Genomic DNA, 8,601 nt, shown 5'->3' with positions numbered 1-8,601 from the left:
ACCTTCTTATTTGTTTTCTAGCTGCCTGAGAGTCTACCCGGCTTATCGTCTCTTCCTGTCATCCTCCCTCTCTCCCTCCTTCCCTCCTTTGATCTATCATTTATTGAGCACCTACTGGGACAACTTACTCTTCAGGGGCTGGGGAGGAAACGGATGGCCAAGGCCAAGTGAGGCCTGGGCTCCAGACTCAGCTTGGCTGCCCGCCGCCCCTGTGAGCTCAGGCAGGTCATTTGACTTCTGTGTCGAGGATGAAAATACCACCGCCACGGGAGTTGGTGTATGCACGGAACTCAGTGGAGGGCAGGGCACGAAGCCCTCAGTAAATGGTGGCTAAGACCCAGGGGTCTAATGGAGGAGATGGCAGGGGTCACATGCAGCTCTTCCTCAAGGGCTGTGGGAATGTGGCCCTGCCTCCCGCCCTTTCTCTCCTCTCCTTTCCTCCATCCTTCCTTCTCCTCCCCCTGTTTCATCTTCAGAATGAAGTATCTATAGAAAAGATGCCCCATGGTTCCCAGAGAACCTCTGGTGGGGCGGCAGAAAGTTCAGTCAGCCCAGAGTGCCCCCTCCGTGCCACCCTGTTGCAGTTCCAGAGCCCCTGATCTTTCCCTTCCCGGGTTGCTGGCTCTCTGGGGCCTGCTTTTCCTTCCTGCCTGGCCTGATGGTCCTGGGCACTCTTGCCCTGGCTGGCTGGCCCTGTGTGCCCTCCCTGGGCCTGGCGTACCACTCTGGGGCCGTGGGACCCCAGCAGAGAGAGTGTCTAGGAGAGGCTCAGGGGGTCAGGGGTAGGAGAGCTCTCGGCCCCTCTGGGACTGAAGGAAGAGACGGGCTGGAGATGAGAGCCAGTGCCCGGATGACACGGCCCCGTCCAGGCCTCCCGCCTCCCAGGCCAGACCTCTTTCCCACAGAGTGGGCATTCTGGCTCACTAGGGCACAGGAATCTGCCCCGAGGCCACGACTATCCCGAGGCCGAGTTCCCAGCTCTGATGTTGGGGGCGGGCCGGCGAGGTACTTCTGGGTGACCGGGTCACTGTGATGGTGTCTGTGTCCCCACTTCTGACACGTGCTGTCCATTCCCCACTCGGCACCCACCACATGGCCCACCCCGGCCTCCCCGACCTGGTATCCGTATGGCATGTGGTCCACCTCAGCAGCCTGCCCTCCCCCACGCTGGCCACCCCTGTGTGCTCTGTGGGGACGGGGGACGCAGGCAGTGGCATGGGGGCTCTGCCAAAATGACAGCCGACACGCCAGGTATGTCCTGAATGCTTCACGCGGATTAGCTCCCTGAATCCTCATGACATTTGAGGTAGAGGAGTTAGTTCTCATCAGCCCCAATTTACAGAGGACGAAACTGAGGCTCAGAGGGGTTCAGCGCCTGTCTAAGGTCACACAACTTGGCAGGGATGGATTTGGGCCCAGACAGTTGGAGTTATGAGCCCTCCCTCTTCTCTTGGCCTCTGGGCCTGGTGACCCCCGGAAAGGGCAGCGTGATAACGAGAGGAAGGGCCTTCTTACTGTGCCTCCTAATTTTCTTTGAGCTGGGTGCTCCAATTCTCAAAAATGCCTCTGCCTGACTTAAGTCTGTTGTTTCTTGCTGACTTGTGCTGACCTCTGTCAGCCTCAGAGCTTTAACAAGTCACAGTTAATGGCCTAGTCCCCGGCTTCCAGGCTGGCCTGGCCGGCCCGTCTCTGGGGCCTGAGCGTTGCATGGCTTTCCTTGGGGGTGGCTGGGCCTCTTGGAGGCATGGAGGGCATGTTGGCCTGGGGCCCTGGCTGGAGGTGGGTGTGGGTCCCGATGGCCATTGGCCGTCACAGCTCTGGCTGCCAAACAGGAAGAGCAGCGGAAAAAGCTCCAAACAAAACTCCTCCGAACACCCAGCCCCTCCTCCTCCCCTGCCCCTCCCACTTCCAGCTCCAAGCTCCACCCACATCATCCTCTACCTCCAGGTTGGCATCCTTGGGGTCAACTACACAGTCCCCTGCTTCTCCACCCTTACAGAGGACCCGATGTGACCCTCTCCCGGCCTCCATTCAGAGCCAAACCACCTAGGGGCTCAGGCCTCCCAGGAATCAGGACGCCTGGCAGGGGTTGGGAGAGGGAGGATGGAAGGTGGGCGGAATTTTCATTCTCTCCGGGGATGTTCGGGTACCTGGGCAGTCTCCAAACCCCTCCTGGAGGTACTGACAACAAACTCGCTTCGGGTTTCAGGTGGGGCGCAAGCGTGGGTGACCCCCAGCTGGAGACAGCATCAGGACACTGTGCCTCTGGGGTTCTGGAAGCCGGTCCTGGTTGGTCCTTACATGGTCCAGGGACGGAGATCTCAGTCCCCCTCCCTCCACCCGTGTCTCCCTCCTTTGCCCCGATCTCCTGTAACTGGTGACAGGATACAATCCTGATCCCCCCCCCCCCCCGGAGGCAGAGAAGCGGGGGGCACATTCTGGCCAGAGGTGGGGCTTCGGGGGAGGGGGTGGGGAAGGTGTGGGCGGGACTGTCTGAATGTCCGAAAGGCCCCTGAAATCGGTCCCCCAAGAAGCAAAGGGGAGTTTCTCATTTTCTCTGTTTCTTCCTTTCCTTCTGTTTCTCTATGTCACTCCCTCCCAACCTCTGATCTGCCTCCTTCTTTCTCATCCACCTCTTCTCTCTTGCCTCCCTGTCTACCCATTGCACTCAGAGTGTCCTGCCCACTCAGGGCCCGGGCCCAAGGCTCCTTCCCCTCTCGGAGCCCCCGCAGCCTGCTTAGGTGGCCTTGTGGGAATGGCATCCATGTGTCACAGTTTCAGCGTCTCCTCCATGTGCTCTGCTCCGCACTTGGCCTGAGGCTTGGCCTGTCGAGCAGGCGGGCCTGGGATCACTCAGAACAGCAACGCATAGTTCCTGGATGAATGTTCCAGTGAACTTATCTCAGCCCGGCTGGGGCTCTGGGACGGGATGTGGCTCTTGGGGAGACAGGCAGGGACTCTCCATGTGGGGAAGAATCTTAGTCTCACTCCAGGGCATGATGGGAGGCCCGGCGACCCCTCTAAAAAGACTTCCCAGATGATCCTGTTCAGGTTCCTGCTATCTCTCTTCCTCTCTCCTAAATGCACATCCACATCTAGGCTCACTGGGTCAGGACCCTCTGGCCCGATAAGGTGAGAAACTCCCACCTAATTCCTCTGGGCTGTCCCTTTGAGCAGGCCTGCTCTGAGGCCACAGGAGGGAGGTTCTGCCCAGTGGCCAAGTCTCAGGAATGGGGAGACCATGTAAGCCTCCTCCACATGCCAAGCAGTCCATGGGGACCCGGGAGAGGCACTGAGCTGTCTGAGGGCGTCTGGGATACAGGGATACATCTCCAGAGGGGGCAGGTATCAATGACGCCGAGGAGTTCAGAGGAGCAGTGACCGCCTCGGGGGCCCAGGGAAGCTGCATTCAAGGAGTTTCATTACTTTGCATAGTGTTTCAGTGGCTCCCCGTGTGTTATGGGATAAAGGCTGGAAGATTCCTTGGCATCCTTTGCTCCTACTCTCCTTCTTCTCCGGGTCTCATCACCTCCATACCTTCCTTCTCTCCACAGCCCCTGCTGATTTCCACCCCACCACTCTGGCCCTATTTCCCTGAACCTTCTGAGTGATGTCATGAGTCCGTGTTGGAGAGCACAGGCTTGGAACACTTCCATCATCGTGTGTGATGCCACCGGACCCTGCTGCCCTGCCAAGTAGGCATCGGAGACGGGTCAGGAGGCTGTGAGACTCCCGCAGGCTGTGAGGTGGTTCGGGATATGCCAGCAGGGCCGCATGGTGGTGGCAGAGCTCTGGACCCGGGGACGGCAACGCTGGTTTCTAGTCTGGGCTCTACCACGCACCAGCTGTGTGGTTCCGGGGCCAAATGTTCGGCCTCTCTGGGCTTCAGTGGCTATAAACGTCGATCGTACAATCCACCTGCATGATTGCCGGGTTTTTTTAATTTAATTTTATTTTTTATTTTCTAAAATTTACATCCAAATTAGTTAGCATATAGTTTGCTGTTTTTTTAATTAAAAAAAATTTGGGGATCACCTGGGTGGCTCAGGTGGTTAAGCGTCCGGCTCAGGTCATGATCTCACGGTGCGTGGGTTCGAGCCCTGCATCGGGCTCGGTGCTGACAGCTCGGAGCCTGGAGCCTTGCTTCGGATTCTGTGTCTCCCTCGCTCTCTGCCCCTCCCCCACTCATGCTCTGTCTCTCTTTCTCTCTCTCAAAAATTAATAAATACACATTAAAAAAATAAAAAAAAATTGTTTTTGTCTCCAATTGGGCTCAGCAAATGTTCCTCAAACTGTTGTCACATCCTTTGCCATGCCAGGTGAAGCGAGGTCCTTGGCCGAGCAGCGTGCTGGAGAGGTCAGGCAGTTGTGGGTATTCTATAATGAGGGCAGGCCTCGGGGGCCAGAGAGAGGTGAGCACAGGCTAATTACACTTTCCTGTCTTCATAGCACTTAACCCAATTTGTAATTATTTGTTGTTGGTTGTTTACCTGTGCCTCTCCTGGGAAGCTCTGTGAACACGGGGACGGTGTGGTGGTTTAGTCCCTCGGTGTCCCAGTGCCCGGCACAGTGCCTCGCATGTAGTGGGTGCTTGATGGCCATTTATTTCTGGAATGAGTAAAAGGCCACCCTTCCGCACAGGGCACTTGTTGTACTGAATTGCAACACAGGGCACGATGTAAAGAGCTTTGGGTGGTGTAGAGTGACAGACCCCAGGTGGGTTGTGGAGGAAAGTCAGGATGGGGAGACACCCCCAATTCTGGAAGCTGGCTCTGGGGCCCCTGCTCTCCGGGACCTGGCTGCCTCCTTGCCGGGCTGAGCTGGGCCGATGGGGATGGGCCCATGGCTCACGTTGGGTTCTCTGCCCAGGGTTTCACACATACCACCACGGGTGACCCGCAGAGGCCTGGCATCCTGTTCCCTTGGGTCCCACTCAGCATCGGGTAGGAACTCTGAGGCCCTCCTGCCGCGGCCAAATGCCTTAGGTGGGTGAGAAGATTGATGGTCTTCCCTGCAAAAGAAAGAGGAAGGAAGAGGCCTCTCTGAGCTGGTCAGGAATGCATTTGGGGCAGGGCTGGGACCAAGCCATAAGCTCCCCAGTCCCTCCCTCACTGTAGGACCTGAGGGTAGCACATATGGGGGAGGTTCCCCTGGTCCAGAGGTAGGATAGGCCCGGCCTACCTGGGGAACCCAGCCCATGCCTGGCTGTGTGGGTGCTGGGTTTCTGCCAGTGGTGTTTCAGCCTTGTTGCCAGGCCTGCTTCTGGGTGGAGAGGAGCAGGAAAAAGAATTGCACAAAGGGAAGCTGGTGGGAGGGCCCTGCTTCCTCCATGGTTCACTGCCTCCCAAGGAGGGCCAAGGGGCCCCTGGGTTCCCTGGGAAAGACCACACCCTCTCATCTGCTGTCTGCTGCCCCCAGCAGCAGGGGTCTTGGTGGCCTCCCCTCGCTCTCCATGCCTCCCACTGTGCCTGGCCCTGGTCCTTCCAACAACCCTGTCTGCTCTGAGCCTCGCTCAGCCACCCAGCCACCTCTAGGTCCGCCTGCTCCCTCCCTGTAGGAAGTCTCCCCAAATGGCCCCCTCACTTGCCCTCTGAGCCAGGAGCTCTCAAAAGCAGCCTTCATGATGGCAGGACTTTGCTTTGTTCATTGCTCTAGCATCAGCGGCACATAGTAGGTGTGCAAGAAATAGTTGTTGAATTAACGCACAGTGTGCCCTCTTATTATTTAGCACTTGTTTCTACAGCCCACTTAGGTAAAGGTTTCTTCCCTCCCCCAGGCCCCCACCGCCACTAGACAGGGTCTGGAACCCTGTCTCTTCTCTATTCTGTCCCTGTGCTGCCCCCACCCCGCCAACTCCCGCCAAGTCTTGGTCACTGAAGAAACCAGCCAATTCTATCCACCCCTCCTGCTGTGCCTTCACTCAGGGAATGTGTTCTGCATCTCTCCCGGGTGCCTGGGTCTCTGCTGAGCAGTGGGGCGAATACAGGCAGGGTGATGACTTGGGTGTTCTCCCCACATTCCGGGTCCCTGCAGCCTCCCCGTCTAGTGCTTTCTGAACTCTGGAATCTCTTTCCGTTTAGCCCCTGCCTCCGGGCTTGCTGCCCGGCTGTTTCCAGCCTCCTCACCCTTTCATTCCTGGCACCGTGCACGCAGTATTTAGGAGGTGTCCCCCTCCCTGGGGCTGCTTTCAGAGAGGAACAAAGAGGGACTGGAAGGCTGGGGTGGCTGACAAAGGCAGGGTGGGGGAGGGGGGAGGGCATCTGGAGCCGCCTATTTGTGAGCCCAAACTACTCCCTGAGCTTCGGCGGCTGCTTTATCTGCCCTGATAATAGACCGAAACTGTGTCCGGCTCTCTGTTGAGCGATCAGTGCCCGGCCTCTGTGAGCCTGCCAGGATGGTGGCAGCTCACGGTGGTGCTGGGCACTGTGCCCGCTGACACAGGCCAGCCAGTCCTGGAAAGGCACAGCCGGGCCAGCCAGCCACCAGCTTGCACACCACCCCACATGTGGGGCTGCCCCCTCATCCAGGGGTCCTCAGGGCCTTTCAGGGCACACAGGAGGAGGGATCTTGAGAACGGAAGCCTGAGCTATGGTGGTTGGTTCATTCATCTCTGTATCCCCTGTACTGAGCACAGTGGGAGCTCGGCGGTTGAACTTGACGCACTCAGCATCCATGTGCCCCCAGTTGCGTCTTCATGCTGACTGGAGTCTTAGTCTCTGGGTTAGACCCCGAGGTTGTGGCGGAAGCTGGGAGGAGGTGGGGCTGGGATGGTGCGAGAAGAGCTGGGGTTGTATGGTTAGCTGGGGGAGGAGGGGGGGTGGGTGGAGGAGCAGAGGGAGCAGGGTGCAGGGCTGGGCCAGTGAGGTGACTGTGGTGGGTAGCGGGGGGTACTCCAGACAGGGCGCCCAGCCAGGGCCACTGGCTGGGGCAGGGCGGCCAGTGGGAATCTGATGACCTCAGCTCCTCTCTGAGATGCCACGGCTGCGTCCTGAGCGGGCAAACAACACAGGGCAGACGTGGGGACTAATGAGTGTTTTCGAGCGGGCCATTCCACTATGTGGGGTTTATCTTCCTGGGTCATCATTCTGCCGTCTGCACTTAGCAGGGTAATAGCAGCCTGGGCTGGGGCTCCTGCCCACCCTCTGGCCCCGGGGCCCTGCAAATAGATGGCAGCAGATGAGGGGCAGGAAGGCAGGAGCGGCAGGCCCAGCCCCACCCTGCTTCCTAGCTCAGGTCACTGCAGGTGCGGGGGGGGCCCCTAGCCTCGCAGGCTGGCTCCCCTCACGTCAGGGGCTCGCAGCTGCCCAGATCCAGGGACCCTCACAGATACCCACAGCCCCTCTCAGTTCTTGCCCCTGCCCAAGCCCACAGAGACCCCCTTGCTAGTCTCTGCGGCCCCTCAGCCACCCTTCTCCTGCACCATGCTGAATCTTTTATGCTCAGGAAGCTGCAAAGAGAGAGGCTGGTACCATGGACCCAGTCCCCCTGCCCTCCCTCCCCGCCCCTCCCCCCACCCCGGGGAGGCACAGTGCTTCATCCACGTGGCTTTTCTAAACCCCCATGACCACCCATGTGGTAGGAGTGATTTCCAGATTGCGTTGACGACGCTGAGGCTCTGGGAGGTGAAGTGACTTGTCCAAGATCACCTGGTGTGGCAGGCAGCAAGATGCTCTGCCCCAAATATGTCTGTGCTAACTTCTGGAGTTTGCTGTCATGATTAAGTCAAGGGGCTTGAGGTGGGGAGATTATCCTGAGCTATCTGGGTGGGCTCAGGGTCATCACGAGTTGGGCGTGTTGGTTTCCTGTTGCTGTTGTAACAAATAAATCACCATGAATTTGAAGGCTTCAAACAACAGAATTTCATTAGCTCACAGTTTGAAGGTCAGAGTTCCAAAATGGAATGAAATGGGCTAAAATCAAGGCACCAAGAGGGCTGTGCCCCTGCAGAAAGTGCTAGAGGAAGAACATTTCCTCGTTCTTTTCTAGCCTCCACAGGCCACCCACTTCCTTGGCCCTTCCTCTCGAAGGCAATGGCCAGATGAGGCGGTCTCACTGCCCCATCCTTCTGCCCCCCCTCTTCGCATTAGAAAGACCCTTGTTTGAAGCCTTCAAATTCATGGTGATTTATTTGTTACAACAGCAACAGGAAACCAACACGCCCAACTCGTGGCCGAGCTAGGATCTGCACCCAGGACTCAGCCTCCACTGCCTTCTATCTTCCGCGTCTGATGAGTAAGCTCCAGGCCGCCTCTCTTCCCTCCCGCCCCCGCCCTCATGCTCTGAACTGGAAGCTGGGCCCACGACTTGCCACGTGAAAACCACTGATGGGTGGAGGGGTGGGTGGGAGGGAAGGGTCAAAACTGGGACTGAGGCTGGATTTCAGGAGCTCTCCTCCTCCTCGGAACCCAGCCTCCTCTTCCTGTCTCTCCCCGACTGCGGGGCTCAAGAGTTCTTAGAAACATGCCTACGGTGGCCCATTTTGTGTGTGTGTGGGGGGAGTCGAGTAAGGCAGGGCACGGCTAGCTGTGAGGATGGGGGTGTGCAGGGGCTACGGTGTTAAAACTGACCTGGTCTCTGCCCTTAGGGCACACCCAGCCTCTC

At 58.1% G+C, this 8,601-nt stretch overlaps 1 long non-coding RNA gene across 1 annotated transcript; it reads right to left on the bottom strand.

Moving 5' to 3' along the window:
- Positions 1–3,860: 3,860 nt before the first annotated feature.
- Positions 3,861–5,432, bottom strand: LOC125918231 (uncharacterized). The gene is made up of 3 exons (XR_007456403.1): positions 4,884–5,432; positions 4,491–4,608; positions 3,861–4,394 (listed from the first exon to the last, which is right to left on the bottom strand). It is a non-coding gene; the product is annotated as an uncharacterized LOC125918231 (long non-coding RNA).
- Positions 5,433–8,601: the final 3,169 nt, after the last annotated feature.

This window comes from Panthera uncia, unplaced genomic scaffold, assembly GCF_023721935.1.
Source record: "Panthera uncia isolate 11264 unplaced genomic scaffold, Puncia_PCG_1.0 HiC_scaffold_58, whole genome shotgun sequence".
NCBI classification, from domain to species: domain Eukaryota; kingdom Metazoa; phylum Chordata; class Mammalia; order Carnivora; family Felidae; genus Panthera; species Panthera uncia.
Note: the sequence above shows the minus strand (reverse complement) of the source record. Positions and strands in the feature narration are given on the sequence as shown.